General features: G+C 35.7%; 1 protein-coding gene across 3 annotated transcripts in view; it reads right to left on the bottom strand.

The window, feature by feature from the left end:
- The window catches only part of LOC137239533 (ankyrin repeat domain-containing protein 29), a 237,117-nt gene that overhangs the window by 102,439 nt on the left and 113,577 nt on the right, over positions 1 to 21,101 (bottom strand). For 2 of the 3 annotated variants that reach the window (XM_067764951.1, XM_067764958.1), the window contains exon 1: positions 14,966 to 15,242. The exons of the other annotated variant lie outside the window; for it this stretch is intronic. The gene's annotated coding sequence lies outside the window, so the exon portion shown is untranslated. Of the gene's footprint in view, positions 1 to 14,965; positions 15,243 to 21,101 lie in introns of those variants that run through there. 3 annotated transcript variants of the gene reach the window in all.

Genomic DNA, 21,101 nt, shown 5'->3' with positions numbered 1-21,101 from the left:
CCACATATATGTACCATGTACGTATACGAGCAGCGGACAGTCAATGCACTAACACATGCATATATCTGAGATACTCCTATAAGTATGCAATGAGAAAAACTATAAAATTGTGCAATTGTAGTTACAGGTGAGAAGTTTGAGAGCTATTGGACTAGTAGATTCTGGAAGCGCCTAGAAGATGTATAAAATTGTGCAATTGTAGTTACAGCTGAGAAGTTTGAGAGCTCATGGACAATGCTAGTAGATTCTAGAAGATGCGAACGAGGAAACCAGAGAGTATAAAAGGCCGCAGCTGTAGAGGCGCTGGAATTCAGTTTGATTTGAGTTGTCAAGCAGTTACGACTAAGACTATATCTAGCGAGCAATAGCAGTATTATTTTGAAAGTCAGTTTCATTTAAGCTATCAGTTTGGTTATTAAGCTATTCGTTGCACAGTTTGAGTGTTATTGTGAAGTATTTTAATAAAGGCCATTTTTCCATTATTCAATATTGGAGTTATTTATTCAAGAGTTTAGCGATGCGAACCTAGCAAAAGGGTAAATAAGAGGATTTGCAAGTAAAATTCGTAACAATATATTATAATCATTCAAAATTTACATTATTTCACCCTTCTTTAAATAAACGTTTATTTGGCTATTTTTAAAGAAAAACATTTTTGTATTTGAAAATAATCGTTTAGCAATTCTTTATGTTTAATTTAGTGTTAACACTAAATGCATGCTATTAATGATTTCGCCATAAATATGTACATAAGTAAATAACAAGGTAAATCTAAATTTGAACAAGTAAGGAAGGCTAAGTTCGGGTGTGACCGAACATTACATACTCAGTTGAGAGCTATGGAGACAAAATAAGGAAAATCACCATGTAGGAAAATGAACCTAGGGTAACCCTGGAATGTGGTTGTATGACATGTGTATCAAATGGAAGCTATTAAAGAGTATTTTAAGAGAGAGTAGGCCATAGATCTATGGATGGACGCCATTTAGGGATGTCGCCATAAAGGTGAACCAGGGGCGACTCTAGAATGTTTGTACGATATGGGTACCAAACGAAAGGTGTTACTGAGCATTTTAAGAGGGAGTGGGCATTAGGTATATAGGTGGACGCCTGTTCGAGATATCGCCATTAGGGTGGGCCAGGGGTGACTCTAGAATGTGTTTGTACGATATGGGTATCAAACGAAAGGTGTTACTGAGCACTTTAAGAGGGAGTGGGCATTAGGTCTATAGGTGGACGCCTTTTCGAGATATCGCCATTAGGGTGGGCCAGGGGTGACTCTAGAATGTTTGGACGATATGGATATCAAACGAAGGGTGTTACTGAGCATTTTAAGAGGGACTGGGCATTAGGTCTATAAGTGGACGCCTTTTCGAGATATCGCCATTAGGGTGGGCCAGGGTGACTCTAGAATGTGTTTCTTTGATATGGGTATCAAATGAAAGGTGGTAATGAGTATTTTAAAAGGGAGTAATCCTTAGTTCTATAGGTGGACGCCTTTTCGAGATATCGCCATAAAGGTGGACCAAGGGTGGCTCTAGAATGTTTGTACGATATGGGTATCAAACGAAAGGTGTTACTGAGCATTTTAAAAGGGAGTGGGCATTAGGTCTATAGGTGGACGCCTTTTCGAAATATCGCCATTAGGGTGGGCCAGGGGTGACTCTAGAATGTGTTTGTACGATATGGGTATCAAATGAAAGGTGTTAATGAGTATTTTCAAAGGGACTGATCCTTAGTTCTATAGGTGGAAGGAAGCCTTTTCGAGATATCGCCATAAAGGTGGACCAAGGGTGACTCTAGAATGTTTGTACGATATGGGTACCAAACGAAAGGTGTTACTGAGCATTTTAAGAGGGAGTGGGCATTAGGTATATAGGTGGACGCCTGTTCGAGATATCGCCATTAGGGTGGGCCAGGGGTGACTCTAGAATGTGTTTGTACGATATGGGTATCAAACGAAAGGTGTTACTGAGCACTTTAAGAGGGAGTGGGCATTAGGTCTATAGGTGGACGCCTTTTCGAGATATCGCCATTAGGGTGGGCCAGGGGTGACTCTAGAATGTTTGGACGATATGGATATCAAACGAAGGGTGTTACTGAGCATTTTAAGAGGGACTGGGCATTAGGTCTATAAGTGGACGCCTTTTCGACATATCGCCATTAGGGTGGGCCAGGGTGACTCTAGAATGTGTTTCTTTGATATGGGTATCAAATGAAAGGTGGTAATGAGTATTTTAAAAGGGAGTAATCCTTAGTTCTATAGGTGGACGCCTTTTCGAGATATCGCCATAAAGGTGGACCAAGGGTGGCTCTAGAATGTTTGTACGATATGGGTATCAAACGAAAGGTGTTACTGAGCATTTTAAGAGGGAGTGGGCATTAGGTCAATAGGTGGACACCTTTTCGAGATATCGCCATTAGGGTGGGCCAGGGGTGACTCTAGAATGTTTGTAAGATATGGGTATCAAACGAAAGGTGTTACTGAGCATTTTAAGAGGGAGTGGGCATTAGGTATATAGGTGGACGCCTTTTCGAGATATCGCCATTAGGGTGGGCCAGGGGTGACTCTAGAATGTTTGTAAGATATGGGTATCAAACGAAAGGTGTTACTGAGCATTTTAAGAGGGAGTGGGCATTAGGTCTATAGGTGGACGCCTTTTCGAGATATCGCCATTAGGGTGCGCCAGGGGTGACTCTAGAATGTTTGTACGATATGGGTATCAAACGAAAGGTGTTACTGAGCATTTTAAGAGGGAGTGGGCATTAGGTCTATAGGTGGACGCCTTTTCGAGATATCGCCATTAGGGTGGGCCAGGGGTGACTTTAGAATGTTTGTACGATATGGATATCAAATTAAAGGTATTAATGAGGGTTTTAAAAGCGAGTGGCCCTTAGATGTATATGTGAACGCGTTTTCGCGATATCGACCAAAATGTGGACCAGGTGATCCAGAAAATTATTTGCCGGGTACTGCCAATTTATTTATATATGCAACACCACTAACAGTATTCCTGCCAAGATTCCAAACGCTGTTGATTTCGCCTTGTAGAACTTTTTCATTTTCTTCTACTTAATATGGTAGGTGTCACACCCATTTTACAAAGTTTTTTCCAAAGTTATATTTTGCGTCAATAAACCAATCCAATTACCATGTTTCATCCCTTTTTTCGTATTTGGTATAGAATTATGGCATTTTTTTCATTTTTCGTAATTTTCGATATCGATAAAGTGGGCGTGGTTATGGTCGGATTTCGGCCATTTTTTACACCAAGATAAAGTGAGTTCAGATAAGTGCGTGGACTAAGTTTAGTAAAGATATATCGGTTTTTGCTCAAGTTATTGTGTTAACGGCCGGGAGGAAGGCCAGACGGTGGACTGTGTATAAAAACTGGGCGTGTCTTCCACCGATTTCACCCATTTTCACAGAAAACAGTTACCGTCATAGAGTCTATGCCTCTACCAAATTTAAGAAGGATTGGTAAATTTTTGTTCGACTTATGGCATTAAAAGTATTCTAGACAAACTAAATGAAAATGGGCGGAGCCACGCCCATTTTGAAATTTTCTTTTATTTTTGTATTTTGTTGCATCATATCATTACTGGAGTTGAATTCTGACTTAATATACTTATATACAGTAAAGATATTAAATTTTTTGTTAAAATTTGAATTTTAAAAAAAATTTTTTTAAAAAGTGGGCGTGTTCTTCATCCAATTTTGCTAATTTTTATTTAGCACATATATAGTAATAGTAGTAACGTTCCTGCCAAATTTCATCATCATATCTTCAACGACTGCCAAATTACAGCTTGCAAAACTTTTAAATTACCTTCTTGTAAAAGTGGGCGGTGCCACGCCCATTGTCCAAAATCTTACTAATTTTCTATTCTGCGTCATAACATCAACCCATCTACCAAATTTCATCGCTTTATCCGCCTTTGGAAATTAATTATCGCATTTTTTCGGTTTTTCGAAATTTTTGATATCGAAAAAATGGGCGTGGTTATAGTCCGATATCGTTCATTTTAAATAGCGACCTGAAATGAGTGCCCAGGAATCTACATACCAAATTTCATCAAGATACCTCAAAATTTACTCAAGTTATCGTGTTAACGGACGGACATGGCTCAATCAAATTTTTTTTCGATCCTGATTATTTTGATATATGGAAGTCTATATCTATCTCGATTCCTTTATATATGTACAACCAACCGTTATCCAATCAAACTTAATATACTCTGTGAGCTCTGCTCAACTGAGTATAAAAACGTATTATAGCAACAACAGTGGAATAAAAAATATTTAACGATTTTTTGGCCGTTTAAAAAAAAATATGTTAAGTAGAGTTCGCCTAGTGGTTGAAATTCAACCTTTACAGTCACCTGTGCACCTTTGCTTTCCTTTCCTTTTCCGTCCTTTCCATTATTTTCCTTTCCTCTCCCCTAGTAACCCTTATTTTATTTTATTTTATTTTAAAGTATTTTATTTAAATTTATTTTATTTTATTAACAAAGTGGTACACAAAATTGTTGCAACCAGCAAATTGAGTAAATACTCCAACTTGAATATTTTTGTTTTTGTAAGCACTTTAACTATCTGCAATGAAAATTACACATTAACTCATATTTGCTGACTCTCGCGCTATATTTCCAACAAAACAACTGTGTACACAACCTTCGGTCATTTGCTCGCAAGATCAAATCTGAGCTCGTTAAAGCCCCGACACATAAGCAGTTTTTCATATACATAGATGAGTTTAGCTCAAGCTTATGCATTATGAGTAGATTGCACGCATTTTCATGGAGAACGGTAGAATGAACGACACTGGCGCCATCTGATATTGAAAAGTAGGCAACTCCCAAATTTTGTTACAAGCAAATCATAAGAAGAAGAATTTGGCATTTGCTTTGGCTAAGGGTGTTGGCACACTTTGCAAGTGAAATTATTTTTCCCACTGGTTGGTAAAATTTCTAACATTTTTCGCAACTGAAAACTGCAATATAACAATCGAATACGACACAAAATATGTTAGCAAGTATTTTTGTTGTATAGGGAGAATGTTTATAACAGTGCTATGCGAAATTTTGTATGTGAAATTTGCCAAGTCTGAAGTTCCTTCATATTTACAAACGCAACATCGTGGTTGATTGTGGCGATGTTATTGGAATGCATAAACTTGTGTTAAACGCATCTATATGAAAAATGTCATTGTGCCGTGGCCTTTATAGTTTGACCGTAAAAGGGGAGCAAAATTTTCAACTTTCCTATTGATATATAGATTTCGCGCTATACTTACAAGCTTAAACTAAATGACTGCTTGCTATACTGAACCTGTCGCTGCGCTGAACTGCATGTTGAAGAACGTCGAATATTTTTCGGAAGCGCTCGAGTGCACCACTGATAGAGATATATCAGATTTGAACTTAAATTACAATACCAATTCATATTGAGATGCAGCATAATTTATTTATTTTTTTGGCACAATCTAGTATACAAACTCTGATATACGCATACATATGGAGAAATCCGCCAAACTTTGGTTTTTTTTTTGAGAAAAACATTTTTTTTCAAACATGGTAGCGCGCAAATATCTTTTTGTTAGGAACATTGATGGGTAAATTGGAGCTATGTATAGTGCTTCGCCGTTACACGTCTTACAAAATGCCTCAAAAAGATAGTCAAAAGATCGAGCAAAATATATATAAATTGAGGTCGCAATGTTAAATATACATTTATTTCAAGACTTCTGTACCGATTATATCGAAATTTTAACAAAATATGAAGATATTTGCAACTGTTATGTAAAATTTTTTTGACACACGAAACATGGTTTTGTAGATATCGGTAAAAATATAAAATCGAGTAACCGCCAAATATTTTTTACTGCAAAGTTTGCAACACATTTATTTTAACACCTTTCTACCGATTCTTTTGAAACTTTAAAAACGTAGGAACGAAGTATGTTTAGGTAAAAAAGTTTTAATACCCGAGATCCGGTTTTGGAGATATTGATAAAAATCTATATATATAAAATTCAAATTATGTATGTATGTAGGCATAGATCGGGTTGCGTCCTAAACGGATCGACCGATCACAACCAAATTTTCACAACCCACTAGAAACCTTCCAAGGATGGTCATAGGCTAAAAATAAGGGCGTGGCACATCCCATATAAATGGAATAATGAAAATTGGTATGGAGCTATATGACGTTAAGTCCTAACAGCACCAGGAATATATGGAATTGAAAAAAAAAAAACAAGACAAATGGGGCTTTCAGAACTATAGCTGCCTTAAAAACTTAGGTTATTTCAACACGTAAAGATTGATTGCAAAGTTGGGTTTGGCTGTTATTCCTTTAGTATTCTTTTATGTTATCTTTAGGGTTGGTATTTTTGGATACGCATAGAGGAACCGGAAAAAAGCATTTTTGTTTAATTTGATATTAATTGATGTAATTTTAAGGTGTAATGATCATCCCAAAGGTGGCGATTTCCTGTTACTTGCTGGAACAGCCGCAGTTGAAGTAAATGCGTGCTTTTTCGTCTATAGACGGCTTTACGTACAAAAATTTACTCTCTTTAGAAATATGAGAGGGCATTTTGGCGGAAATACTTCAGCAGCAGCTTTTGCTAAACAACTTCTTGAAATTAATTATGGCAAAATTCCTATTTCTTTAAAAACAGATTTGATTTCTTTTCCTGCAAGTTTTTGAGAAATCATGACACCACCTGAAGCTTTAATATCTAATGTGTCTTCCAAATATTGAATCTATCTTTATAAGCTATAAATTGCTTTGAGAAAATGCATTTTAGGCACGTTAAAATGAAGATGTTAATGTCACTCGAACCAATACAACTTACCACTCTATTAACACAGTCGTGGAAGAGTCCCAAGCTGTGCATATCCGATTGAGTTTGTTAGCTCTTTTGAGCCATCAGAAATTTCTCCTCATCGATTGATCCTTAAAAAAGGGCCCATAATATCATAATGTTTTTTTTTTTTTTTTTTTTTTTTTTTAATGGACGTTGTGGCAGCGCGCTGCCCTCAAGTGGCCCAATGAAACCAGGCTAATCCTGTTCACGCGATCGATTTATATATATATATAATAACTTTTTTTTTTTTTTTTGCCGAGTCTTTGATGGGCAGCGGTTTGTCAAGCGTCACGATCTGAGACTGCTCAGCTACAGAAGAAATTTCATCAGCCAAGCGTAATACTTAAAGAGAACAGAAGCAAACGTATTATACATTAATTTAGAGAGGTGAGAACAATCTTTTTTATAGAAAAAAGGGAGTCCGAGCTATCAAATGTGTTTGAGTGAGAGTTATAATCTTGGCATAAACGCCGAAAAGGTTCATTTTGTTCGAAATTCGTTCTACATTGTTTCAGCAGAAGAGGTTTGAAGTGTCTCGATGTCCGAGAGGGAACGCAAAAGTTCACTTCATTCAGAAGGAATGGGCTCGAAATTGATCCATTTAAAAGTTTTGTCATAAATATCACACCAAGCATTTCCCTTCGACTAGCAAGAGTTGGAAGATTGATAAGCTTTAATCGATTAGTATAAGGTGGAAGATTATTTAAAGAGTCCCATTGGAAATTTCTTAAGGCAAATAGTAAAAATTGTTTTTGTATTGATTCGAGACTGTCTGCATGGACTTGATAACGCGGATTCCAAATTATCGAGCCGTATTCTAATATTGGCCTAACTAATGTTGTAAAAAGTGCTTTAGTTATGTAAGGGTCGTTAAATTCTTTTGACCACCGTTTAACAAATGCAAAAACACCTTTGCCTTTATTCACTGTAGCATTAATATGAAGATTGAAACTAAGTTTGGAATCCATCATGACTCCCAAGTCAATAAAATTATTTACAGTTTCTAGACTATAGTTGTTAATTGTATATGAAGCTGGTGGCGAAGCTCTCCGAGAAAAACACATGAATTTACATTTTTTGAGATTGAGCGGCATATAATTTACATTGCACCAGGTAACCAAGTGATTTAAATCCATTTGAAGCAAGGAATGTTCCTCAACCGAGGCACATGATTTGAAAAGTTTTACATCGTCTGCGTACATCAAGATTTTTGAGTATTTAATTGTACCAGATATATCGTTTATGAACAACAAGAACAGAATCGGACCAAGATGGCTGCCCTGAGGAACACCAGAAGAAACATTGATGACCCCAGAAAGTGTATTTTTAAAGATTACTTTTTGCGTACGATAACCAAGATACGAAGAAATCCAACATATAAGACGGGGTTGAAAACCGAGTTGACTGAGCTTATGAATAAGTAATGGGTGTGATACTTTGTCGAAAGCTTTACTGAAATCGGTGTAAATTACATCAGTGTGAAGGCCTTTTCTAAATCCATTAGAAACGTGGGTGGTAAATTCTAGTAAATTGGTGATAGGTGATTTGCCCTTACAGAACCCATGCTGCGAGCTTGCAATTATGGGGGAAATAGAGAATGTTAGGTGGTGGGTAACAATAGCCTCAAATAACTTTGGGATAGCGGATAACTTTGCTATGCCCCGGTAGTTTTCTATTGAAGACCTGCTTCCATTTTTATGAAGCGGAATAAGAAAAGATTCCTTCCATATTGTTGGGAAAACGCCATAAATTAAAGATAAATTAAATAAATCTGTTAGCGGCTGATAGATGTTTGCGGCACATTTTTTAAGAAAGTGTGTCGGGATCCTGTCGGGGCCGTATGAATATGATACTTTTAAAGTTTTTAAATAAGATAATACATCTTCTGAAGATATAAATGGAGCTCTGATTGAATAACATGAATCAATATGGTATGGGTATTCATTAGGTGAAACGTTGGTATCAATAGAGTAATTTGATTTGAAAAATTCCGCAAAGAAGTCGGCGATCTCTTGATCATCGCTGGAAATATTATCTTGGAATTTCATGGATGATGGAAACCCTTTCACCCTGCGTTTAGAGTTTACGAATCCGTAAAATGCCTTCGGGTTGCAAGTTATATTTCTTTTCATTTTACAAAGATAAGCTTTGTAACACTTTTTGTTCAATTGAAAATACTTGCAGCGTAGAATCGAGTACTGTAAGTAATGGTTATGTAAACCCGTCTTTTTGAACAACTTGAAAGATCGAGACTTTTTATTCTTTCTTTTATGCTTCGTTATTTCGATTCTCCACGCTTATGTAGTGGGACAAAGCTTTTCATCACAAAACTTTTACGGGTGTCATTGAAGCAATTCATTTTATCGGAAAATTTCGAAAACAATAAAGTTTAAAACCAAGGATTCCATTGATACCGATAGACTTGTCCTTTCTATCCCTATCAATGAAGCTCAACGACAATCATTAGATGCGAATCAAGGGATTGATGAGCGCAATTCAAACCTTTATAGCTTCAGAGCTTCTGCAACTCAATTGTCAACCTCACCTACTCGAGGGGAATCCTGTTACAAATATGATTATATCATACAACAACAGTCATTAGCTGTAGCAGAAGGCAATCTTACCAACTCATGTTTTACCCATGACCAGTTACGCGTAGCTTGCATATTTTTATAGAAACGTGGGTTAAAACCCACGGGCATATGCTAGTATAAACATAAATTTAAACTTCTTAACCGATTTTGTTGAAATTTTATCAGGATGTACATATATATATGGGGTATATTTAGGTAAAATTTTGTTGATACCAGAAACCCGGTTTTAGAGATATCGGCAAAAATATGAAACCGGGTAACCGTCAAATATTTTTTACCTGCAATATGGATAGCAAACAAAAGGTATTTTATAGACATTTAACTTACTGTAGTTGTTATATCGATATTCCCACATATTAAGGCTATTACATAAAAAAGTAATATAAGCTAAGCACAGAACTTAATAAAAACTTTAATTTGCACCGATACCTGCCGACCACCCAGATAATTTGCGGTCCACCTTTTAAGACATGGGGGAAGGGTAGACCCTTCCAGGTCTTGCAGTAACGTGCCATGGTTGACCGTATCAAAAGCTTTTTATAGGTCTAGCGCAACGAGTACTGTTCTATGGTTGGGGTTTTGATTTAAACCGCAATTTATCTGGGTGCTAATGTTATTTAGCGCGGGGGTGGTACTATGAAGGGTTCTGAAGCCATGCTGATGACAGACTGCAAATTTGCTTTGAAGTAGGGGGAGCAAAATGGCTTCAAGCGTCTTGGCTACTGGCGATAGGAGAGATATCGGGCGATATGACTCTCCTATGTTAGCTGGTTTCCCAGGCTTTAGTAGCGGGACCACCTTGGCCATTTTCTATTTTTCGGGAATGACAAAGGTGGAAAGAGACAGCTTGAAAACATGCGCTAAATATTTGAAACCCTCTTTCCATAGGCTTTTAAGCATCGGCATGGCTATGCAGTCTGGGCCCACTGCTTTGGATGGTTTAGCATGACCGATGGCATTCTCAAGCTCTTTGGCGGTGATGGTAATTGGTGACGCACTAAATTTATGTTTATGTGCGTGTCTGTTGGCCCTCCGTCTATCTTTGTCGACCGTAGAATGCATTATATATTGTCGGCAGAAAGCGCTCGCTAATTTTTTCGCATCCGACAGCACTTCATCGCCAAAGGCGATGGAAACTTTGTCATTGTGCCTAGACGGATTCGATAGGGACTTTACGGTGGACCAAAGTTTACCTACACCCGCAGAGAGGTTACAACCGCTTAAATGCTCCTCCCATTTCGCCCGCTGGTGTTCAATCTTTGATAGAATGCTTTCCATGCAAGCTTTTATGCTTAAAGACAATCAACAAACGACTCTTTAATCTGCTATATTTTGATGCTCAGCGGTCATGAAAATAAGCGCAGTTTCGGTGTCGGCTTCGTGGTGGAAGAGAGAGAGAAAAGGAAAAAAATAACAAATAAGTAAATAACCAGAATTTAAATGTTTTCCAAACGAAACCTGAAAGGGAACCGAATTTAAATTACTTCATTAGATTGAGTGCTAATATTAGCAGGCTTGATTTATGATTGTTGAATGTCAAAAGTGGTTAAACATTTTAAAATCAAGCTTAATCGAACAAATGAACGTATTTTGGACAAAGACGTAGTCTTTCGATATCTCACCAAAGTAAGTTGTTAAATGATTTAACAGACCGTAGATACAATGAGGGAAGCCATCATTTACTTGTTCTAAGCACGCATAGAGGGAGTCCACGATAGCGACGTCTCATTTCGCAGATGAGTGTTCAAAGACCTTGCTTTAATGCAGATCGCGAGATTGTCGTCATAACAAAGTTATCACTGCAGCTTTGCTCCTTGACATGAACACTAGGATATACGTCGAAAGGGTTGATCGTCCATGTATTAAGGTGGATGTAATTCAAGGTAGCCTAGCCATCGAGAGCTAGATCAGTGACCAGTGAGGCCGTCACAAAACTCGGATGTCGGGGTTATGGGCGCATAACAGGGGCCTTGCAATAGCGTTGGTAGTTATCATTGACTTGGTACACCCTGCATTGGAGCAATCGCATAAATAATCTCTAAAAAGGAATCTGGCAAAGGAAATGTTAATTCATCACGCAACATGAAAAAATTTAGAGGGAAGATTCCAATCTCTTACCTTCCAAAGCAGCACTGGCAGACACTCCGAACGCCTCTAGAATATATACTGTCCACCGCGAGGTAAGGGGATTGAAAGCAACTAAAATCCAGCGACCGGAAGGTTCGATTGGTCAAAGAATTCCTTCCGAAGAAGTCGGGCTAGCACCCGGCAGTGTTAGTACCGCATTCAGGCCAGCAAAGGAATCCTAACATACTTTACACTCCCCAAACCTTCGGAGAGTGTTTATGCGACTACAACAATAACAACAACCGTATATACCGCACCGTATAAATCTCACGAAAGACTCGAAAAAAAACAGAAGGGAAAATCATACCCTAAGCAAGAATATCGCTGTCCGGGAAATGTGTGAGAATATTATTCAAACCAAAGTATTTGCTCTAAGACTACAATGTGTTTACTCTTACGAGACCATCGTCATGGCAAGGTAAGGTTGAACTTACACGGCCGCACCTCCCATTGATTGATAGTTTGCCAGAAGTTGGCTTGAGGTCATCACCATACTTAGGCGCATTATGAACAAATTTGGAATACTATCAAATGATACCCCGAACACATCCCCTGAAATTCGCCGTAATTTCCAGGTGTAGAGAAAGATTTTCGATCTTACATCTAACCTCTCCCTCAGGCCAAAGGAAATAATAAAATTGCTGCAGGTCAAATAAACCAAGGCAGATCAAATAACCCAATTGTCTATCTATCTCAGGGTATGCAGGTCAAATAAACCAGCGTACCAACCCGATATAATGATCGATGACAGTTTCAATAAAGAAATTAGGTTAGAATTATTGCAAAATTACAGCTGTTTGATCATTAGCCACTGACGGATTATTGCAAGGTTTATCCAGATATCGCAAAGACCCCCGGTTTTGGCCATCTTATACAAATAAACGTAGTGTGACAAAAAAGAGAGAGGATGATCAAGTGGATAATTGAAATAACCTAGCTTCGTTTGATATTTTTGTTGTTGTTGTAACGATAAAAAATACGCCCTGAATAGTTTAGTATGCTCCGGAAGTAGCACTTTTAGGTTAGGTTAAGTTAGGCTAAACTGGCTGGTCCGTAAGGACCTCGCATAGAATGAATGAGTAAGTAGTGTTAAGAAAAGTTTGTTTAACGACAAAACTGATAAACTCTATCCAAAAACCAGGACCTATGTTATAAAATAGCTCTATCCCTTTGGCAAATACTATGTATACGCTTTCTAAACCTATGCCACTTGATGTTTCGTGATCTGACAGCTGTGTCACTCCTAATAGCTGGAGTCTTAGCCTGGCAAGCGCAGGACACTGACTAAGCCTTATTTAAGGGCAGGTGACGCCAGAAGGCATTGTCCAGTCAAAAAACCCGTCATTAGTCCACAGTCCTCTCTTTTTCTCTTTTTAACGATGTGAGTAACTTTGTTAGTCTAAGGTTGTAAAACTTGCACATTACCTGCGGTACTGTCGACTATTTCGATAGCGATTTGATGTGAACAGTGAACTCTCTTACGTTAGTAACTTCATGTTTGTAGCAGGACTCCGCTCGTGTATGTAAGGCTGGCAGTTGAGTTGGGAAATCCCTCCTCGGTATTTGTAATAGTCATCAACATTGAAATAGCTGGGAAAATTTGTCAGTTACTTACGAAATCTACATGCATCTTGTTTGGGCGATTTTGAAGAAAAGGATTTATATTTAAACTATGGTTTCATATATAATCCTCTTTTCCCTTTTTCTTTCAAATATCCAATTAAATTTAAACTCTGGTTTCATCTTTACTCCTCTTTTCCCTTTTTCTTTCAAATATCCAACATCCGCACTGATCTAATTTATTTGCACAATAAATTGAATGTTTTTTTTATGAAAAGATATGACAATCCACAAATCTCTCAACGATGTGTTTGTACTTATGACATTCATAATTAGTACCCTAGACAGTCACTTTTTTCATAGCAAATGCGTCAGAGAACAGATACTTTTTATACCTTTCATGAAAATGAAATGGTATATTAATTTCGTCACGAAACCCAAAATTGTAAGTCCTTAAAGGAAAATAGATAGACCCACCATTAAGTATACCGAAATAATCAGGATGAAGAGCTGAGTTGATTTAGCCATGTCCGTCTGTCCGTCTGTCTGTTTGTATGCAAACTAGTCCCTCAATTTTTGAGATATCTTCATCAAATTTGGTGAGCGGGTGTATTTGGGTGTCCGATTAGACATTTGTCGGAACCGGCCGGATCGGACCACTATAGCATACAACCGATTTTTCAGAAAAAGAGGATTTTTGTCATATCTTACTCAATTTAACAGATTGAAGCTTCAAACTTCACCATATAATTTCGTATATTGCACATATTGTTGCCTGAAAAAACTGATGAGATCGGTCGTATATATAGTATATATCCCCCACAACCGATTGTTCAGATAAGAAACTTTTCGTAATTACTGCCCTATTTTAAGAGATAGAGGCTTCAAATTTCAACGAATGCTTACGCATATAGCATGTATTGTTGTCTGAAAAAATCATAAAGATCGCTGGTATATATAGTATATATATGGTGGTATATATAGTATATATATATATTTTCGCAATTTTAGCCCCATTTTAACAGCTATAAGCTTCAAATTTCACCGATTACTTACGTATATAGTATATACTGTGGTGTCAAAAAATCATAGAGATCGGTGATATATATAATATATATATGATGGTATATATAGTATATATATATAGTATATATATATATATATTTTTGCGATTTCGGCCCCATTTTAACAGCTAGAAGCTTCAAATTTTACCAAATGCTTACGTATATAGCATATATTGTTGTCTGAAAAAAGCATAGTGATCGGTGGTATATATATTATATACTTCATATAAACTGTCATTTTTGCCCATTTTTTACGGCTAGAAGCTTCAAAATTCATCGGATTTCATGAAATAGTTACGTTTACGTCATATATGGTCGAAATACGTCATTCGTAGTCATAGTTTTTACACGCAGACCACAAAAATCCTGAAACTTTGCATCCTCACACAAAGTACCTACCTGTTTTTTATTTTATATTTATCTTAAAAATCATTTAGGTATGTAGATCTGTTCACTATATATTTCTTATCTTATACATCCGATTATTCGGAGATTACGAACGGGATAAGATTATTGTTTAGCCCCATGCATGAAAGGTATGAAGTCTTCGGCACAGCCGAAGACAGTCCCGTTCTTACTTGTTTTCTTTTTGTAGATATGTACTATAGAGCACAATGAGGTATTAAAAGTAATATGAAAAGTCACGTGAATGTTTTTTTGTTTTCTTGTAGTTTGCTTTAATTTATTTGGCATCCGAACTGTTTTTTTGTTTATTGTAAATTTTTTATTAAATTTAATGCCTTACCCTTGAAACAATGAACGCCGCAATACACGTGTTTTGTTTAACTATTTAAGAGCTCAATCGCTTTATCTGTTTTGTAAAACTGTAATGATAATACCGTAAAATGTCTTAACAATAAATTTTTTCTTTCAATGATTTCAAAAATTTTATTTTTTTTTTACACTTTTTTCTTTAATTCAAGTACCGACTATCGCAAAACCCTTTCAAATAATTACAGTTTATATATATATATTCACATCACAATTCCGCCTCATTAAGCTATAAGCGCATGCCGTCGCTATCAAACTGCAACTGAAGCAACTCAAACCAAACAGTCCATAACAGGGATGATAAATGGATTTTTTCATTTTGTACCAAACATCCAAAAATGTACCAAATCATCCAAAAATGTACCAAAAGATTTCGGATGCGAATTTGAACCAAACTAGAGTTATATTCTGCTTCTTTATCCAAAAACTGTTTTTATTCAGGAAGCTCTTTGAGTTCTTTAAATACCGCAGTTGACAAAAAGCTTTTTTCGTATCTTTATTATGACAACTACTGTGAGCTGATTTCATCGAGTCTTTAGTTTTTATTAAATTCGAAACTGTGTTTATTTGAAGTATATTTCTGCACTTAATTTTAATTAAATTTTGTATAAAAAAATATCCTTTCTACGTTTGTGGATGAATGTGGAATCGACAATACGCCTTGAAATATTCTATAAATATTGGAAAACATTTGCGCGTTTAATTCATGTTTAACTGATATTAATTCTGCCCAAAAGCTGCATATATTTAAATTCTTGAATTTCTATTCTCTGCTTAAGCTCTAAATTCAGAATTAATTTTCTCTATTTTATCAAATTCAGATTTCGAAATCAAGTCCATAACTAAAGGCACAATACTATTTGTTTCGCCGCTTAAAATACTTCCTGGTGAAAGCTGTGCAGCCCACAGCAAAGTTTTATCATTCAAATTTCCTTTTTAATAAAGTACTACAAATTTGTATATAAAATTGTTTAGCAGCTCTTAAATATGTGTACGTCATCTTTTTCGAAAAGGTTGTTTGATAGAATAATATCCACATTAACACCGAAGTAAACTTCATCTGGGGTTAAGTAATTTTCGTCTGAATGAATATTTAACATCCAAATAGGGACTGGAGTCTAAATAAGATTTTTTTATAAAATTTTTAATTTGGTAATAAGTAAATGTGTGCGAATATCTTCAGACTGCATTTCTATATTCACATTATTTATTTCATTTAAAATATAAGAAAGAAATGTAGAATATTCACTTTATAAATATGACTTTATAAAATTTCAGATATAAGATTAATATTTTGATTACTGCTTTTATTTTCAAAAGTAAAGTTTTAAATAATACCTGAGGGTATCCCATTGCTCAAGAAATCTATCTATGACTGCTTGTCCAGAAAGCCACCTTGTGGAGATATACTTTAGTATAACATGAATTTCTGTACCGAAATGTTCTTCAAAACTCTGAAAGTCTGCCTTCCTAACGGGAGTTTATCCAAAAATGATAGTTTACGTCTTTTAAAATTTATCAATTTTGTTGGGCGGCTATTGAAGCTAAATTTAAAATGTGACAAAGACATCCATTAACATGCAGATTTGGAACAACTTGCTTCAACATTGCTTGCACTCCGCATTTTGCTCCCATCATAACCGAGCAATTGTCGGCAGTAAAACCAATATTTTTTTCAAGTGGTATTGAATGGTCTTTCAAAGATTTAATAATGGCATTAAACATTTCCTCCGTGCTACTATCGGTCAATGGTATGAAATCTAAAAATCTATCAATGCACTTTTTATCAAAAATTCGAATTGAAACTGCCAAATTTTTTGATATACATAGTCGTTTCATATATTATTAGAGAGTAATAATTCTTCTGACAAAATGCAATTATGGATTTATAATTTTCTGGCCCTGTTATTTGTTGTTTATTATTTTCTGTGCTTTAATTCTATTGATGTAAAATTTGTTTATAATTTTAGAATTAGGTATGCTAATTTTCATAAGCATAAATAATCCATAATTGCAAATGCAAATTGTGCTCGGAAACAAAACAACTTAACTATATATTTTCTTCGAAAAATTTAAAATTTTTTTGTACATTCAGAGCTGTTTTGCAAATATCTTGAAGTGTAGTGCTGTATTTTACAAAAATGTACCAAATATGTCAATGTAGTACCAACGTACCTTCGGGAAGCGAAATGTACCATGATTATCATCACTGGTCCATAATTGTTGCATTACCGTATGATTGTATGATCGTGTAATGCGAGCGCCCATGTTGGAGCTGTTCGTCAACAGAGCAAACAAGCCAGCTGCTGGCCTCCACCAATTAATAACAAAAGAGGAAAAGAGGTTAATATATAACACAATGTGGCCAGTCTTGCCAGAACTTTTGCAGAAAAAAGACTAGACGTCAAAAAATAAAAGCTAAATCAAAAATTTCAAGTCTAAGAAAAAAGACAAAAGTTCAAGTCAAGTTTTCAAGCGTTTTATTCATTGCTTCATAAAAAATATGACAGAATAAACATTTTATACATTTGGCAAAAAATTAAAAATAATGTTTACTTCAATGTAATAAAAAGTAAATTAAATAAATTACAGATACAATCTATGTTTTATAAAAATTTGTATATATTTATAGGCAAATCCCATATGAGATCCACCGCGAACGGAAAATAAGAGACACAGTGAAGTTTTTCATATAGATTCGTATAACGCAAACTTATGCATGTCAGTAACATCGCCACAATCACGCAAGATGTTGCGTTGAAGGAATTTCAAACTTGGCAATTGAAGTTTATTTCCCCTTGCCCATTCACGTACAAAGTTTCTTTTAATCACTGTTATAAGCATTCTCACTTTGTTAAATTGCAGTTTTTAACTGTGAAAAATATTAGAAAAGTTACCAACGATTGGGAAAAATAATTTCACTTGCAAAGTGTGAAAGCACCCTTAGCCAAAGCAAATGTTAAATTTTTCTTCTTATGCTTTGCTTGCAAAAATAGTTGGAAGATGGCTACTTTTTCATGTCTCAATTTCGCTCAATTTGCCGTTCTCCATAAAATTATGGGCAATCTACTCATCATGCATAAGATTGTGTTAAACGCATCTGCGTTACAAACATTTCGACTACTAATTGAAATATCACCAAATCCCAGCTGTTGTTTCAAAAGCGCTCAATTTTAGCCTACATTTTATATGTTTTGACGTAAAAAAGTTCTGAAATGCGGCGTTTAGTCGAATTAGGGTGATTTTCCACTCAGCAGTTGATTTAAAATAACACCCTGCAATTAATATGTCATCGTTATGCATATGAATTTTTGAACATCTGGATCATTTATATTTGTTAATATAGTCGGAGCAAGGGTGTGATCACAATCTAAACCATTTGATACCAACGCACAAAGTGTTCCATCCACAACGCCCGGTGACCCAGAATCTCCTTCGCATGTATCAGATACACCTGTAGCACAAATCATTGCTTGTGTTAAAGTTTTCCATAGATAACGTTGCGCACATTGGTCGAATGATGTTACATGTAAGATAGCACTTTTGAGTGTAGGCGAAGACTTTCCTCGTTTCATTGTATAACCCCATCCAAATACTTGCATTTGTGTGCCCTCGGTTAATGTAGTTTCGCATAATGATATTGGGTGTACGGTTGGACTTGGTTCAAAGGTTTTAGTCATTTTAATTACAGCTATATCCATATGTCCTTGGAAATTAAATTCACATGGATAATCTGCCCTCTCCACAGCACGACTTTGTCCAGTTACGCTTAAATGACGAATATTGGTGGCACCTGCTATAATAGTGAAGAGGCTTGCATATCTATCATACACGCAATGCGCGGCTGTTACCACCTTCTGCATAGTGAGTAATGAACCAACACAAATATTCTTGCGGCCATAATTTACTGCTACCAAATATGGGCTATCCGCTATATCCCAATCAAAGCCATTTATAATACGAAATTCCGAATTCGCATAAGTCAAGGGTAGGCAGGTAACAACGATAAACACTAGCGCGAAATGACAACGTAAATGCATTTCAGCTTAAGTCTATTTCCACCGGTTTTTAAGTAGAAAGTGAAACATGCTAAATTTTATGGCCGCTATTTATACATAATTAGGTAGAGTGAATAAAAAAGAAGCACTAACGTTTCCTTCTAGATTCCAGGAATTTGAACAATAAAAACACTTCTACATTTGAAAGGCAATTTTTGTTCACTCAATCCATTTAACCTTGAGTAAATTTTTGGTTAGAAGTGCGTAATTAAAAGATGATAAATACAAAATATTTATACAGCTTTTTAAAATAACATTTCTCTAGAAATTCATTATTATACTAGCTGTATATTTTTATGATGTGTACAAAGCGTACACTTAATTAGTTTCATATGGTTGCAAACTGCTAATATGTTCTATCGTATACTGCCACACAACCAGAGTGGGTGTAGTACGATAAATTTTGAGTAACAACACTGCTCGAACTTAAGTGCGATGACATAACCAAGATCTTGTTCAAAGCATAAGCCGTGTTTTTTAACACGCGTATATCCGTTTACGCTTAAACTTTATATGGACTGCTAAGCGACAAACTTTAAATACACCTCTGAAATTGCTGCGCATAAATTTTGTCCTACTAAATTTCAATACGCATTATACTCAGATGTAACAGAAATATGTGTCTTTGTTTCACCCTCTACAATAATTCTATGTATTCTATGTGTGTCCACAATTCATCGCAACTGATTCAGCTATATGTTATACCCTATGACCATCAGAGCGTTGTGTCTCCGCTTTTCCGTACACCCTGTTGCTGTAGCTAGTTGTTTAACCACAGCCGCTAGATGGGTCTCATAAGCATTATCTAAGCGAGGATATGCGTTTTTTTCACGCGCAAACGAAACGTATACGCGTGTAAAAAAAAACACGGCTATAGACAAAAATCTATAGAGAATAATCAACGACAGACAGCAAAGAAATTGTCAAACTGGTGGTTGGTAATTCACCACATTACCTACTTGAAGATTAGCAAAAAAGGCGCTGTTTTCTTTAAAATTTCACAAAAAAGTTATTGGAAACGTAAAAAAATTTTAAATTGTGGTTATTATATCAAAATAATATTTTTATAGCGTTGGAATTGATGAATTTCATGCCACATTTCCCCAATGATGAATTACCTAGCCGTGATTTGCTGGTTTACTGTTTCCCACTATTCATTATGTTGGTGGTTCTCTTTAGTTGCACGTTCTCTGTTTCAAAGTGTTAAAGAGACCTTAAATTGTAATGGATTGAGCATTCAATCTTTCTTATATTCGTAAAATTAATGTGTTTTAGGAATTTGTTCTATAGGAACTTGGAAAATGAGTTTACGTCGCCTCAAATAAAACAACCTTGTTACTGTGAACTGTTCGATGTTTTTGCGGTGCAGTAAAATAACTCCCAAATGCAATAACTCCCAATAAAAAAATGAAATAACTCCCAAATATTTTCCATACAAATCGGGACTTATTTCATAATTTTTGCTGGTAATTATTTCATAATGAAATAGCTCCCAAATGAAATAATCCCCAATAAAATTTCTTTGGGAGTTATTTCATAATTTTTTGAGATTGGGAGTTATTTAATTTTTATTGGGACTTACTTCATTGTTTGTAATTCAGGCAATTTCGTTTTTGTTGGGAATTATTTAATTTTCTTAAAAATACAATTTTATCAAACTTTGACGTTCTTCTAACAGTTTCTATGGGTCGGCTATACATTAAGGGACCAATTGGTTTTATTCGTAAACCAAAGGGGTTTGAAATTTTGCCCATAGGTTCTCAGGGAGTTCCCCAACGAGAATCAGTAAGTAATTTTTAATTGTTGTTAACAGTTTACTAGTAATTAGTAGTTAAAGTTACCATGATATAACTATCACTTTTTATCTACATACGAACACATTCACAAGAATTTTATATATAAGTACACTTTATAATGTTTATAAAACCACAATCAACTATTTTCATTTGTTTAAATTTGCGTATTATTGTAACATTTAATGATTTATTTGTTTACTTTCCGCGAACACAAGCATACAGCCATTTTATCTAATTAACTGCTTGCTTGGTGGTA

Source organism: Eurosta solidaginis, chromosome 2, assembly GCF_040869045.1.
Source record: "Eurosta solidaginis isolate ZX-2024a chromosome 2, ASM4086904v1, whole genome shotgun sequence".
NCBI lineage: Eukaryota > Metazoa > Arthropoda > Insecta > Diptera > Tephritidae > Eurosta > Eurosta solidaginis.
Note: the sequence above shows the minus strand (reverse complement) of the source record. Positions and strands in the feature narration are given on the sequence as shown.